The 14,225-nt window shown below is 44.6% G+C and overlaps 2 long non-coding RNA genes across 2 annotated transcripts; both read right to left on the reverse strand.

The window, feature by feature from the left end:
* Positions 1–3,900, reverse strand: LOC310896759. The gene is made up of 3 exons (XR_014581820.1): positions 3,096–3,900; positions 2,892–2,933; positions 1–2,462 (listed from the first exon to the last, which is right to left on the reverse strand). It is a non-coding gene; the product is annotated as an uncharacterized lncRNA (long non-coding RNA).
* Positions 3,901–4,831: 931 nt separating this feature from the next.
* LOC310897652 lies at positions 4,832–13,264 on the reverse strand. The gene is made up of 3 exons (XR_014582461.1): positions 12,770–13,264; positions 9,037–9,191; positions 4,832–5,720 (listed from the first exon to the last, which is right to left on the reverse strand). It is a non-coding gene; the product is annotated as an uncharacterized lncRNA (long non-coding RNA).
* Positions 13,265–14,225: the final 961 nt, after the last annotated feature.

Raw genomic sequence — 14,225 nt, forward strand, 5'->3', positions numbered from 1 at the left:
TGGCAGGTGTCATATATGCCTTCCTGTGTGCACTTGTTGAGAATATGTATTTTGTTTTTTTATTGTTTTCCTAAGTGTGAAATTGCTGAATGTTTTCATAAGCACAGGAGCAAGATTCCTGTCAGAGAGCTCTCTGAATGTGAAAATGGCACAGCAAGAATACAAAGACTCAAGAAAGCATTTCAAGACTGCTGGTAGTTACAATATTCCAGTGCAAGGCACTCTGATAAACCGCCATGCAGAAGCGTTCCCTTACAGCATACTGACACGTCAGTGTGGTGACATTAGGAAGATGACAGCAATGCTTGGATAATGATCCAACATGAAAAATATTCATTGCTTTTTGGCCATTTGGAGGGGGATTCCACATAATGCTACAAAAGAGACACGTTATCAAATTGTTGGGGTGAGATTTGCAATAATCTTGGATAAAGTGGTTGGCTGACCTTTGTAAACTTGTTACTATGCAATTCGCAATTCAATACGCCCACCCCAATAAAATGTCTATCTGTTGGCTTCTTTGTGGAGCTTTTTTTATTTTTATTTTTATTAGGTTTGATTTTTACAAATCTTGTCAGTAAGACTCCTGCTGTCTCAAAGTTCTGGATTTTTTATTTTATTTTATTTTTTTTTACTATGTGAACATTTCAATCAAACCAAATATGACAACTTAAAGAGGTGCAGATGGCTGTCAAGGAGGAGAGGACTGACTGTCTGAATTAACTAGTAGAAAGGGGAGTCTTGGCTGACTGAAGTTCGGCTCTGCTAATTTAGTAATGGCTTTTTACTCAGCCTCAGTTCATGGCTTAAAGTTTTGTGCCTTCCCTGCTGTGGATTGTTACTCTACTAGTGGTAAGCTTTTCTTTTTTCTCTTTTTGTTTTTTTTTTTTTTTTAAATTTATCCTAAGGAGCAACTGTAAATTCCTGCCCCAATTCCCGATTTCATAAGTATTTTTAATTTTATTTTTGACACTGGGGTGTCCGTTATTCATTGCTGTTATTTGACTTTATCTCTCTTGTACAGCTATAAAAAAGAAAGAAAGAAAAAGCATGCATTGAAAGGTGAAAGTTAAATCCTTACTTTCTCACAAGCCTTGTTTTTCAGGATCTGAGATTTATTTGCTTTTTCATGCTGACTGACCATCATTCCTGTTGATTCATAACTTAGCTCCTAGTAGCTATGTTGTAAGGTTGGTCATTTAGGTAGGTGTTATTTTGAAAGGAAAAAGTCTTCTGCTCAAGAAAAGCTGCAAAGTCGGGTTTGTCAGCAAAGGAAAAAACGTTGGTCTCATCTTTCACCATGTGTACATCATGAGTGTTTTAGCGTCCAAATTAGAAGCCCGAAGAACTATCAAGCAATAATATGTTAGTTATGATCTTTTTCTCTTCCTTTTCCTTTTCCTTTCTTTTTCTTTTTCTTCTTTTGTCAGCGTTGGGTTGCAGTTAAGGGCAGGTCTTTGATTTTTATTTTTCAGTTTTTCAATATGAACTCTTTTTATAAATGGATTAATTGAACATTCCTTCTCTTGTGGCCAATGGCCGAGATACTCAGTTTATAATTGAATTACATATTTAGATATAGAGTTACAGCTCCATTTCATGCAACTTTTTGCTTTGAATTTGTGATTTGCCGCATATGAAAGGGGAATACCTTCTACAGCAAGCTACTTCCATATGATCCCATATTTCACTGCTATGATGTGCTTACATAGAGGAGTTAACCTCGCTGCTTTAAGCTCATTCCCTTCCGAGGAGCCCTTACAAGTTTCCCAACAGTTTCCTGACAGTTTCCTGACAGTACTCCAAGACCTCACCTAGGTCTCATTTTCTTTACCTCTGGACACAGCTATAAGAAACAGGCTGTACTGTACTACATGCAGTTTGTGTTTCATTCTGCTTATTTTTCTGTTTTCTACATGGAAACATTTTAACAAACCTTCCTGTTGGCTTCTTGGCTGTAATACTCCTGAAAACAGTTGACATTTGGTGGCTTGCAGAAAGTGGAGATGAGAGGTTTCAGTTAACAAAAGTTAACTCTAGTGCCTCCAAAAACCTTGATTGCAGGTGTTAAGGCAGCCACAAAGCAGAGCACAGCACACAAGATGCCACAATCATTGTCTGTGATGAACACAGCTCAGATAGAGCCTGGACAATACTCACAGTTTGTCTTAATCTCCTGACCAAAAACATTTTGGAAAAGACGCTAGGAGTAATTTTTAGTCTTTGTGAACTGAATGGTTCACAACAACAAAAGACGAATGTGTCACTTTTTGAAACCAGTCACTGGAAATCATTTTCAATCAGTCAGCCTTGTCAAAAATAGCCTATGAAAATAATGCTAAGAAGCACTTTTATTTTGGGAATGGTCTTCACTGCCCCGGCCATCAGATATTTTCAAAAAAATGTCATAAAGAAGGATCCAAAGCCAAAATCTTCAGGATGCTTCCAGTCCCACTGGAGTTCTGGAAGTTTAATTCAGCGTTATTCTATTATTATACACAGCATAATACTCACAAATGAAATAGTACATTTAAATGCTTTATCCAAAGCATTGCCACGTATTTTTCTTTGCTGTCCAGATGCCTCTGTTTAAGTATCTCCCTCGTTCTCTCCTTAAAATCTTTTTATGTTTTGGAGAGGACAGATACTGGCAGCATGTGCCATCTATTACCACTCTAGCTGGGTGTGAGAACTGGAAAAAATATTTGTCTTCAAATCAACAGAGTACTTTGGACTCAGGAATTTATTTTTATTTTTCAATTAAAATAGGAACATTAGGTCATGATCTAGAATTCCAAAATTAAATACATCTTTCTGAAAACACATTTTTTTTCCTCAATTCTATCTCTGTTTTTTCATTCAAATCTATTTGCCAAATTTGACATACATACCTGCATAGTTTCAGTATGTGTCTGCTTGTACTGACAGGAACACTGCTTAGTTAAAAAAAAAAAAAAAAAAAAAGACTCAAAGGTATCACTTGCATATTAGATATGTATCTGTTACTTAAACAACAACTTTTAAAATGACAGTCAATTTTTCTACCGAGTCCTACAACACAAAACCACGTTTTCTTTTTCAAGAAACATACATACACATATATTATATATATGGTTTGCTGTTTGCTTTCAAATCATTCATTGCTGCTGCTTGGTCACAAATTTTGATTACAGAGACAGTCTCCCAGACCCTGCTAGTAACTAATTGCTGTAACGTGTGTGTGCCTTTGTGAAGCCTGCAGCGTGTCTGCAGATAAACAACTAATTAACACTTTTATGCAAGTGAAATGGATTTCCAATTATTACTGTCTTCCCTCTCCCCCCTGTTTTTCACAGGCATTTTGCTTAGGAATTACGGATGCCTCATTGCTTACCAAACTAGGTAGCCTTGTGTTTCTTCCTCCACCATTCAGAAAAGGCTTAATCAAAGCCAGAGCTGCTGCACCTGCCCCCGTGCTGCTTTGGTTGTGAGAGAAGCCTTTTGAGTGATAGAAAGAGCTTTTTATATAACACAAGAGAATCATAAAGAGGGCTGGGGCAAGAATAGCTGTAGCAGTTTATAGTCAGATGTAGCAGTGCCAGGGAATCTGCGGTGAGGTTGGGAGTCTGTAGAAGTATCTCGGGTCACTAGATTAGCTCAGGCGACTAAAGCGAAAAAATGCGACCACGAGCATCCAGTGCGTATGGGTACAACCCAGGAAATACAGAGGAATCTGTAACACGGTGTATTACAAGCAGCAAATAGGTGTAAACTAATCCTGTGACCTGCTTATCTGCAGAAAGCTGGGACTCGGTCCAGCAGCTTTGATCCTCTGAGAAATGAGGGAATGCAGCACCGTGTACAGCTAATTTGGTCGAGTTCACCCGGAGTACAGCTGGAGCCCCAGCGTGGCCAGGCCGCTGACCCCAGCTGCTGGGCAGCCCCAGCTCAGTTCCTCTGTCAGGAGCTCAGGCACCGTCCCGCAGGGCGGGTTTTGCTTTCAGAGCTGTGTGAAGGAGAAAAAATGAAAGCCCTGCACTCCTTTTGCTCCGAAGAGGGACCCACCTCTTTAGCACAGTAGTTCTCTGTTTCCACCAATGTGTTTGGAAACCTTTACAGCATTGCACTGGAGCCAGGGCAACTTCGATGCTTTATTTCTCCAACACACGGCGAGTATGGAACATATTACCTTACCGGGGAAAATCCTGACTTGTAATATTGCTTTGGCACTTCCCGAGTGGTCTTCATGCGCTGTATCCCAAAGCGCCTCCCAGAGTAATAAATTACGTTACCCGCAACCATTATGACCTCAGTAAGATCCACCTACAGTCCAGAATAGCTGCATGTTACTGTCAGCTAATTAGTGGTGGGATTCGTTAACTGAGGAAGTGAGAGCCAGGAAGCTATCCCTTACTCTCTGTGGTGCTGCGGGATGGCACGAAAGCCATCAAAACAGTCGCTGACAGGAGCTCAGACAGCCCCAGGAGCTCGTTCCTCTTGCCCAGAGGAGGGGCACAGGCACACACAGTCACCCCTAACGCACACCACGTGTGTGGGGTTGTCATCTCGCCCTCCTGCAGCCACGGCCGGAGCAGCCAGCACCTTAAACTGACCTTAAACCCTAACCCTGCATAATCTCTGAAGGTGGCCACCCTATCTGACTGCCCAGTCCCGCAGCCTGGCACCCTCCAGACTCAGGATAAGGCTCACACAGGGCATGTTCCCGGCACAGCCGGGGGCTGTTATGTCCAAGCACACTTGGTGGCTTAATATAGCACTAGGCAAACCCAGCTAAGCTGTTTGCTGCCTTTCTGTGAGTCATCCAAGGAGCCCTTCTGGAAAAGGAAATCAAATAGTCCATATTCTGATGTGGAGTGAAAAAAGCATTTGTGTTTGTGCGTGCTGACATTGTAAGTGCCTGGCCTTGATGCTTACAAGCCTAAGTGATGGACGAAGAGAGGCTGATGCAGGGCTGGGGAAGAAGCGTGCAGCTTCTTGTGCTCCAGAGGAAAAAGCATTGCCAGCAGCACACAGTGGGGGTGATGCTGCTCATGTCCCCCACAGGACACAGCCAGTGCCCCGTGATATCCTTCTGGCTGAGAGTGCCCTTCCCCTGCTGCCAGAACTGGAGCTGAGATACAAGGGGGATTAGGGTCCATGTGAAAGGCAGGCAGAGAGCAGGGCAGGGACAGGTGTGAGCCTGAACAGCTGTCAGCTGCAAGATATCATAGATATGCAAGATATGCTCTGGTGGATTGCTCCCTTCATGATTTTGTCTTTCTGCTCCTTCCCAACTTTTGACACCTCTCTGACAGCCTACAGGGCTCTTTGGTATCACTCCTTCTTGAATTCAGAGTCCATCCACCTCTCTTACCCTCCTTTACTCTGTCAGCAACCTTCCCCACCCTCCCACAGGCAGCAGATACCCAGATCCCTGCTAGAGCATTTGTTTTTTCCACATATTAAAAATGCCTTCGTGCTTTTTCTTCTCTTTCTCCACTCGGCTCCGCACCGCATATTCTGGAAGTCACCTTCAGACTGCACTTGAGTGTTACCTCTATTGCACAGGACCGGGATCACGTTACAGCTTTCCCCTTCTCGCTGAAGATGTGTGTTCTGATTTGAACTTCTCAAGAGTTCAGGGATGTTTGGAATCCAGGCTTTTGGCTAGGGTGCCTCTTGGTGCCTCGTGTCAGCATCTGGGAGCTGATAGAAGTTGTTTGTGGGCTGGGAAGCTGGACCTGCAGGATGGACGTGACAACAAATTTAAAAAAAAAAAAAAAAAAAAAAGAATCCCAACACTTTTACGGACAAATTAAATCTGGTCCCACACTAGACTGTGTGGCTTTTTTAAGCACTTTCTGGAGCACCAGCAGGGCTCACCTGGCTGCTGGAAATCCCAACAAGCACATGGATTCCGGGGGGCTGAGGCCACGCACCCTGGCCTGATGGTAAAGGCTTTCACAGTCTCGCTGGCCCTGCAAGGGACCAGTCCAGAAGAAGGTGGTGGAGATTGTCACAGAGAGACAACACCAGGCTCCCCAGGGATGTAGTCACGGCACCAAGCCTGTCAGAGTTTAAGAAGCATTTGGTCTATGCTCTTATTCATATGGTCTGAACTTTTGGGTAGACCTGTGTGGTGCCAGGAGTTGGACTCGATGACCCTTGTGGGTCCCTTCCAGCTTGGGATATTCTATGATTCTAAGGGAGAAGGCGATGGGCAGAGCCAGCATTTTGCTGTCACCAGGGCAGGGTCAGACAGCTCAGCTTCGCCCCCAGCTCAGGACCCAACAGGCACGTGGGAGGAAGAGGAGACACGTTTCCACACACCCTTCAGGCTGCGGGCTGCGGGCCCCTTCACGCAACCCCAGGCTGGGTGCCATGAGGTGGCTGGAGCGCTGCTGCCCCACGAGGTGCTGGCCCTGTGCCCCCAGCCCAGGCGGTGTCCGTCAGGATGCTGAGCAAGCACCTGCCAGCCTGAATGAGCAGAGCTGCAGTTTTCTCTCCTCCTGCTCACAGGAAAAGAAAGCTTCCTTCCTGCCCCTTTCCTCATCACAGAAAATAGGCTGCCGAGAGACTGCCCGGAGAAGGCAGAGCACACCGGCGCCCACACGGAGCTGTTGCACCACAGGCTATTTTTAACCTATTTTTAACCTATTTTTGTTGTACTCTGGCAGCCGCATCCCCTGCTACTTTCTTTCTTCTCTGTGTCTCTGTATGTCTTTGCAGCTCCTTCCTGCTACTGTGAGACGTGTGAACTATATATGGCCTGGGAAATCTGCGGCAGTCAGTATTTTTAACCCGCCCAGGCCCCCAGTTTGCACGCTGCTGTGACGCAGATTACCCAGCTTTGCAAGTTTCTCATGGGAATCCAGGGTGCCCAGCAGCAGCCTGCGATGCTCGGGTGTTTGTTTTTTACCCTCATTGACACAGCCTGTCAGCCCCAGGCTGACATCTCGAGACCTGGGAAGCAGCAGCCCTTGTGCTTGCACGGGCAAGGGATGAATCCTGGCTACTGCAGATATGTGAAAGGAGGTGGCTTTTCCATCTGGCCACTTGTCACCGGCTCACCTGGCAGGCTGCAGGCAGACAGAAGTGCTTGGTGCATAGGCTGCCCTCTTGCACGTCTGCTCTGCTCAAAACGTGCCAGGAATTTGAGTGATGAAACCCTGGTCAAGGTACATCCAGCGTACAAAAGACTGAATAAAAACGTAGGAGGAAATATTTGGGAGTCAATCCTTTGAGGAGCTCCACTTGCACAACAGGACTTTGTTCTTGTCCTTTCTTCCACAACTAAAATTCTCCCTGAGTAAAAAAAGTGCTATTGAGGGCAAGAAGTTTCCATATAATTTTTTTCTTGTTGTCACTTTCCAACTTCTAGTTTATGTTCAACAGAGAGAAAGCAAAAGGCTGTTTTGAGACTCCATGCTGGAAACATCCTGTCCAAAAGCATTCTTCATGCATTTTCACTGTAAGAGAAGGCAGGAGCCACTTACGTACAGCATGAAACCCCATCCTTCTCATGGTGTTATTACTTCGTTGAAGTTCTTTGATAATGTTTTAGTCATTCGCAACCTTGTAAATTAACAGTCCTTATCAAAGTTTCTTCTGAGAAGAAATGATTTCTCTCTTTTTCTTTTAATGTTTTTGATGCATAGAGACTCAAATTAAATAACCGCTACTTGAAGTACCTTGTGCGTGAATTTACTACTATAGAAGAATGAACATGCCTGCCAGCATATATTTGCACATATCTCTCTGTTCCTGTATAAACATGTGCCTTTATCTGCTATTGTCTTCCGTATTGAGTTTCCTCAGCAAGCATCATAATTCTGGTGGAGAGGAAACAATTCCCAGTTTCCTCTAAGCCTTTGGGATGCAGGCGATTCTCATAGAGTTCAGTGGGCTTTGGACCAGGCCCTCCTAAAAGCTGATTTTATTTGAGACATTTGATTCTAGGTTCATGAAAGCAACTGCAATTTGTGAAGATTATCTGTTCAAGCTTTAAGGATTTACACAGTTTAAGGAATGCTAATCAGTGTTTATATGGTAATAATTTGACCCCTGTACTGCTCCATTCAATTTATTTTAATTGCTAATAAGGCAGAATATTTCAGTCTGCCAAAAAGTGAAGGGTCCCAGTTATTAGCAGAAAACCCCTAGTTTTAGTACGGTTACACTAGGCAGTGTAACCAAGGTCTCTATTGGACTTGTGCAGGAAAGCCTCTTGTCCAGGAAACTGTTTTTCATGGTTGATTAACTCCTTGGATTTATAAGCGTTCAGGTAAAACAACACTGAGGACAAGAGTTTAGGAGGATTAAAAGAAGGTGTGAGATGTCACCAGTGAGGGTACCTGACCCCAGCAGGTGAGGAACAGGGGACAGATCAGTCCTTAGGGCTGTGCTGATGAAAGCTACCCCTGAGAACGACATGGGTGCACTGTGGTGTTAATAAAATGCACTCCCAGGTTAGTAAAGAAAATTCAGGATAACATTCTGTCAAAGGTGGAATACAGGATTAGATAAAGAAAGGATTTTATCTTGCTTGGGAAGTGGTGATTTCCAAGTGATATTTGCTCACGAAAACTGAAGTTTTTCTCACTGTATTGTAAGTTGCCTCTAATTGTCATCTTTCTATCAGAGAAGCCCTTAGTTTAAGCACACATTATTTTGGGATCAAAATGGTTTTATCATTCCAGAGATACTTTCCCAAGTGTTCCCAGGACATGGAGTGGTCAGTGGACTTTTAATTCTGTGGATGCCAATTATAAAACAAGGCACAAGAGGAAGTTCATTTCTGGGCAGAGAGAGCACATCGTGGGTGGCCGCAGACGCCACAAAGCCTAAGACTTCAGCCACCTGAGAAATTAAATAATGAACCCTGACTGAGGAAGCTTGTGGGCATTACATCATTTGCACATAAAAACAAAAAATAGATTTATAGGGCACACGGGTGGCTGTGACATCACCAGCAGCCAATCTAGAAGCCTTAGCTACATCCAGCAGTCTAATGCCCTTTAATACCAGTCTTTGTAGACGGGTATCCCGCAGACCTACCTCTCTGCTTCGGGTGTCTGCTTTTCAGTTGTAGCTGCAGATTGGCTGTGACACGTCGACTCCGGGCTGAATTGCCTAAGCCGCAGCTGCGTGGAGCGTGCTTCGCATCGGAGGCATAGGATATGTGCCGAGTGTTTTTCAAAGCAAGCGTAGCCCTGGAGAGATGAACCGCTGCTGCAATTTTAATGGGGATTGGGAACCGACTAAAGGGGTTTCTGGAGATCTGATGTGCTTGAGATATTTTATTACAGTGGTACTAGCTGCTCAGAAGTGGTGATAGGAGTACTCTGGTTCATAAATTAACCTAAAGAGTTTCTAACAGCATGAAAAGCAATTATCTGAAAGAAAGGATTGCCTGCTACGGAAGCCAGAGAGCAGTGCCGGACAGCATCCAGCCCGCGGCCAGCGGTGGCAGATGGCATTGCTGCAGTGCTGCTGCTGGCAGCAGAGGGAGGGGAGCCCTAGGACAGCCATGGAGTGAAGGAGGAATGGTGGGGGAACCACGAGGTTTCCGGAGAAGGGGCATCGTCAGGCATGGGGTGGTTGCTGGCGATGAGAGGAGGGAGGTGGGAGGCACTGCAGTTCTCGGGGACTGTGGTTGTTTCTCCACGCACACAGAGAGCAGCTGTAGGGTCCACGTGCAACATGTCTGTGCCACTTTAGGCTCTACACAACTGTGTCCTCTCCCCAAAACACACCCTTCATCTGAGGGAGCGTGCTGGACCACGACAAGCTCATATTCCTGAAAAAGCCCCCCCGCGCACTGACCCCCGGCCGTCTTGCTGAAAGCGTCTCCGAGCTTTCTTTAATTAAGACTTTGATTTGGGCTCCAGCAAGAGAAAACAGACACGGTCCAGTTCCAGCGCCCAGATCCCCGTGCGCTGCCGATGCAAACCAGATGTCACGGCTGGCTCGCGGCACGCTCGCCGTGCGGCAGCCATGGCCTCCACCCGCACGCCACCGCAGGGCAGCAGGCAGGGCCCGGCCCGCTCGCTGCTGCCGGGATGCGTCTCCCCCTCACAGTTAGCCTCAAAATGCGTCCCCTGTCCTTTGATGTCCTAATGCCTCTCTCCTCACAGTACAAAAAACAAAAAAAAAAAAGAAGGAAAAAAAAAAAAGAAAGGAGGAAATAGAAAAAGGAGTGTGGTGCCAAGGCCTGCTGGTGCCCCGTGGGGCCTGGCGGCAGGCCACCCACGAACTTGCAGGGTGGCTGGAGGCTGGCCCAGGGACAGGCGGGTGACACACGTGTCTCAGGGGGCCAACTGAGCGGCCAGGACATGCTCAAAACAACGGGATGTGAAATAAATGACTTCCTCCTGCCAGGGCTGCTGCTGGGTCACGCAGGAAGGCGGACAGGATTATCACCGCAGGAAGGAGAAGATGCATTTGCTGGATACAAATTTTACAGGAATAGATAAAAGAAAAGGCTTTTCCTTCAGTTTTTCTGAACTTCCTCCACCTGCCTTCATCCTTTTTAAATAACCATCATGAGGACCCATGAATCTGGGGTCACAGTCCAGTGACCAGGGCAGGAGGACACAGAACAAAGTGAGGTGAGGGTGAGCAGTGCTGAACCCAGCTGAGCTGTGCAGGTGCTGCTGAAGCCATCCTGGTGATCCTCCAGAGGTTTTCCAGCCTTTCCTCCAGGTTAGAGCTGGGGAACATTTTCGTGGTAGACGAGGTAGCTGTGAGTTGGGCTGCTTGTACATACAGGAACATGGCAGAAGAAGATGGAATTTGGGACCAAACTGTGGCGGAGGCGTCTGAGGCAAGAAGAGACTGACTAGCAGCAGGCTGTGGGGGCTTCACCCCTTCCCTGTCTTTCCTTCTCTTACCCACTCCAGCACCATGTGATGTGGGCACGCAGACAGCCCATACCCCATTAGATGGAGGTTGGCGTCACTGTCTGTCTCACTGACTGTGACCTTGATGCTCCAATCCTGGTGTTGCCTGCATCCTTTTAAAGGCTACAATTCATTTACTTGGAAAGGTTTCATTGGGCTGACCTGCCTCCACCTTCAGAAAAAGCCCAATCAGTTTCCTCATCACTTTTTAACAATAAATTCATTTTCACCTGGCTCCAGTTGATGTCAGCAGAACCACCGGTGCCCGCAAGAAAACTAAGTAGTTTGTAGGATCCATAGGGAACGCAGGAATACAATGCCAGCAATAAGTAACTGCATGTCTCACCATTGCTGGGTAATCTATGACAACAGAAGTGATGCAGACTAATGCCTACATGCTGGAGTTCAGTAAGTGCCAGTTGTGCCTTCAGAAGCTGCAGTAGGAGCCTGTCCACAGGCAGGTGTGCTGAAATCCTAGAATCACTGTCAGGGAAATCCACTGGAACACTCTTGTCATGCCTTAAAATATTTCTTTCCTAGATTATGATGGATAAATTGAAGCATGAGGCTAATAAGTCACATCTTACCCAGTCTACTTTAGGCTTCCATATGTAATAATGACTTTTGCAGGCAGACAGGTTTAGGTTTTGGTAATGGCAGTAAATTTTCTGAGATTGTATCTGTATATGTATGTGTGACCATGGCTGTGTGTCTGGAAGGTGTGAAGCATGCGTGTGAATGTGTGCTTGCTACAGGGGATATTTAATGGAAGCAGTGGCAATAACAACAGGAAAGAGAAATACCCTCTAGGTGAAAATTAAAGAGATCCACCTACATAGCTACACGTACACACTCTTTTAGGGATTGTTATTATGCATGTTGTACCCAGGCTAAAAAATAGTTGGTTGCATCTAACCTTATAACCAACTAACCTTATACAAATAGACAAAAACACCAGGATTTTTTATTACACTTACCTATAATTCTTTGATATATGTAAGAATGGTTAATGAGTAATTCTTGGACCAGTAAAACTTGGCTTATTTTAGAAGTTTACTTGTCTTACCAATGTAATGCCTTCTACTTCTAATTTAACACTAAAAAGACATACTTAAATATACATTTTAAAACTCCCTTAGGCCAAGTTACTTGGATTTATGAATTAGAAGCAAGGACATAACACGATTTAATTCAGGCTCCAGATATGGTTTAGCAAGCTTCTTGAGAAAGTCAATATATTTGTAAGAACAGCCTATGGCTCACAGAGATCTACAACTTCCATTGATTGGCAAAATAACATAAAATGCTAAGTGGTTTTGTTTGTTTGGTAGTAGTGTTTTTTTGTTGTTGTTGTTTTTGTGTGTTTGTTTTATTTTAATAACATATTGTAGATAATGTGTCCCAGATCTGTTGCACCCCATCTTTATTTCTATCCAAAATTCGTGTTTCTGCAAATCTTTTATTTTGTAGTGTGACTCCTTTAGAAAGAAGCATGATAAAAGAGAAAAGTGAAACCCTCATACCCTCTAGTTGTCAGAGGTAAAAAATCTTAGTTTTTATTTTGCTATATGGAGCATGATTGCCTCACAGAACAGTTTACTACACTGAGCTTTCTTACATTCACACTCTCTTTGTCTCTGTTTTTCACTTTCTGTCATGGGATTGTTTTAGAATTTCCTATTTTCTAAAAAATCTGTATGTTGCAGACATGAAACCCTACCTGCACCAAAACAAACAAACAAACAAACCCACAAGCTGATTTTCTTTTACAAGACACATAAAAGTAATTCAGGGACAAATATGCTGAGCAGTTACAGTATCACTGGAAAAAAATGTGATGTTTTACACGATAAGAGGTAAATTAAAAATTAGTCACAAACAATACTCACAAGAGACACTTGCAGAACTCCTGTGCAGGTCTGCTTGAGGATCAGGCAGAGGACTTCACCTCTGTGCTATCCCACTCTTGAGAGACTCCAGCATAACCTGAGCAGCTCAGAGTTTCTGTTTTCCATGGCATGAGGAGAGGTAGTAACTGGCTTTATGACTCCAAACTGAGGAAAATGTTGAAGTGTGTCCCAAATTAAGCATTTGAATCATGTTACAAGTCAAATGTTCATACAGAACTGTTTTACAGTGTTTGGCTCATAATATTTGGTATTTCGCCAAATGCATAAATTAAAAATAACTTATCCTGACTCCTAAGGACACTTTTTTCTTTTTTTTTTCTTTCAAAGTAGGTATAATTTATATTGCTCCAAAGACCTGTCTTTAAGACATGCTGATTCAAAGTGTCGCTTCTTTTTCACAAATAAGATGACACAGGAGGGTTCGCTATGAATCCACTGTACGAACACCATTGTACTTAGGTCACACCCTGTACAATGACCGTAATAGAAAAAAAGACTATTCTCCAAGGTTTAGGGAGAACAACTGCTTCTAAGACAATTCCCCTTCAAAGGCTGTTAGAGTGGAGAGTGTCTGCTGGTCTTCTTAAGCCAAGTAGAGTTGCTCAAAAGTCTCCAAGGGCAGTGCCTCACAGCTGCCCAGGAGGGGGGGTTGTCCTCTCTGTTACCCTGGGCAGTAGCGTCGGGGCTGAGGACCTCTTTGCAACGCACAGTATAAGCAGCATTACTGCTACTGCCAGCTGTGAGGCTGAGCAGACCCCATGGCCAGCGTGGAGGTAGCTCCTAGGATGCTCCAGCAATGGCTGGGAACCCTGAGCTAACATGCTCATAGCACCAGTGTGCTGTGTTTTTTTGTGTATTTATTTTTTTTCTCTCCCAGTGAAGACAAGGCACAGTACAGAATGTCATCCAGGAGGATCAGCCCAAGAACATCATTCCCCTGAGAACTGAATGGCCTTTTGAGCTAGACAAGTGCCTTTGGCTGGAAGTGCCCTGGCAAGCACATTACCAGCAGTCCGCTCCCACACTGGCAATGGGACCATCGTTAACAGGACAGCCCCCTCCCCCTGCCCCCTGCACGTCCTGCTTTAGGCTTCGTTGTAATAGAAGTAAGCTTTAAACTCTTTTCAGAGTTAAAATAATTTCCAGATCTTGAAAGACAAGAAGATGAGAGACCAGAGTCTAGTAACTAAGGCAAATGCAGCAGCAGGATTTGCTTTTGCCCCTTCTTGTCCTTGAGCCTCCACCTGAGCTACAGGGACCAGCTCTGAGAATGAAAGCCCACTTCTTTTTCCACCACTGCTTTGTATCAGCTGAGCTCTCTCTGAAGGGACAGGGGGAAGGCAAAACAACTTCAGCTACTATTATGCTTGTTACAGGGATTTTCAGAAACTTGAATGGCTGTTTCTTCACTCTATAAATTGCCTTCTATTGCCAG

This window comes from Anser anser, assembly GCF_964211835.1.
Source record: "Anser anser genome assembly, chromosome: 3".
Lineage (NCBI taxonomy): Eukaryota > Metazoa > Chordata > Aves > Anseriformes > Anatidae > Anser > Anser anser.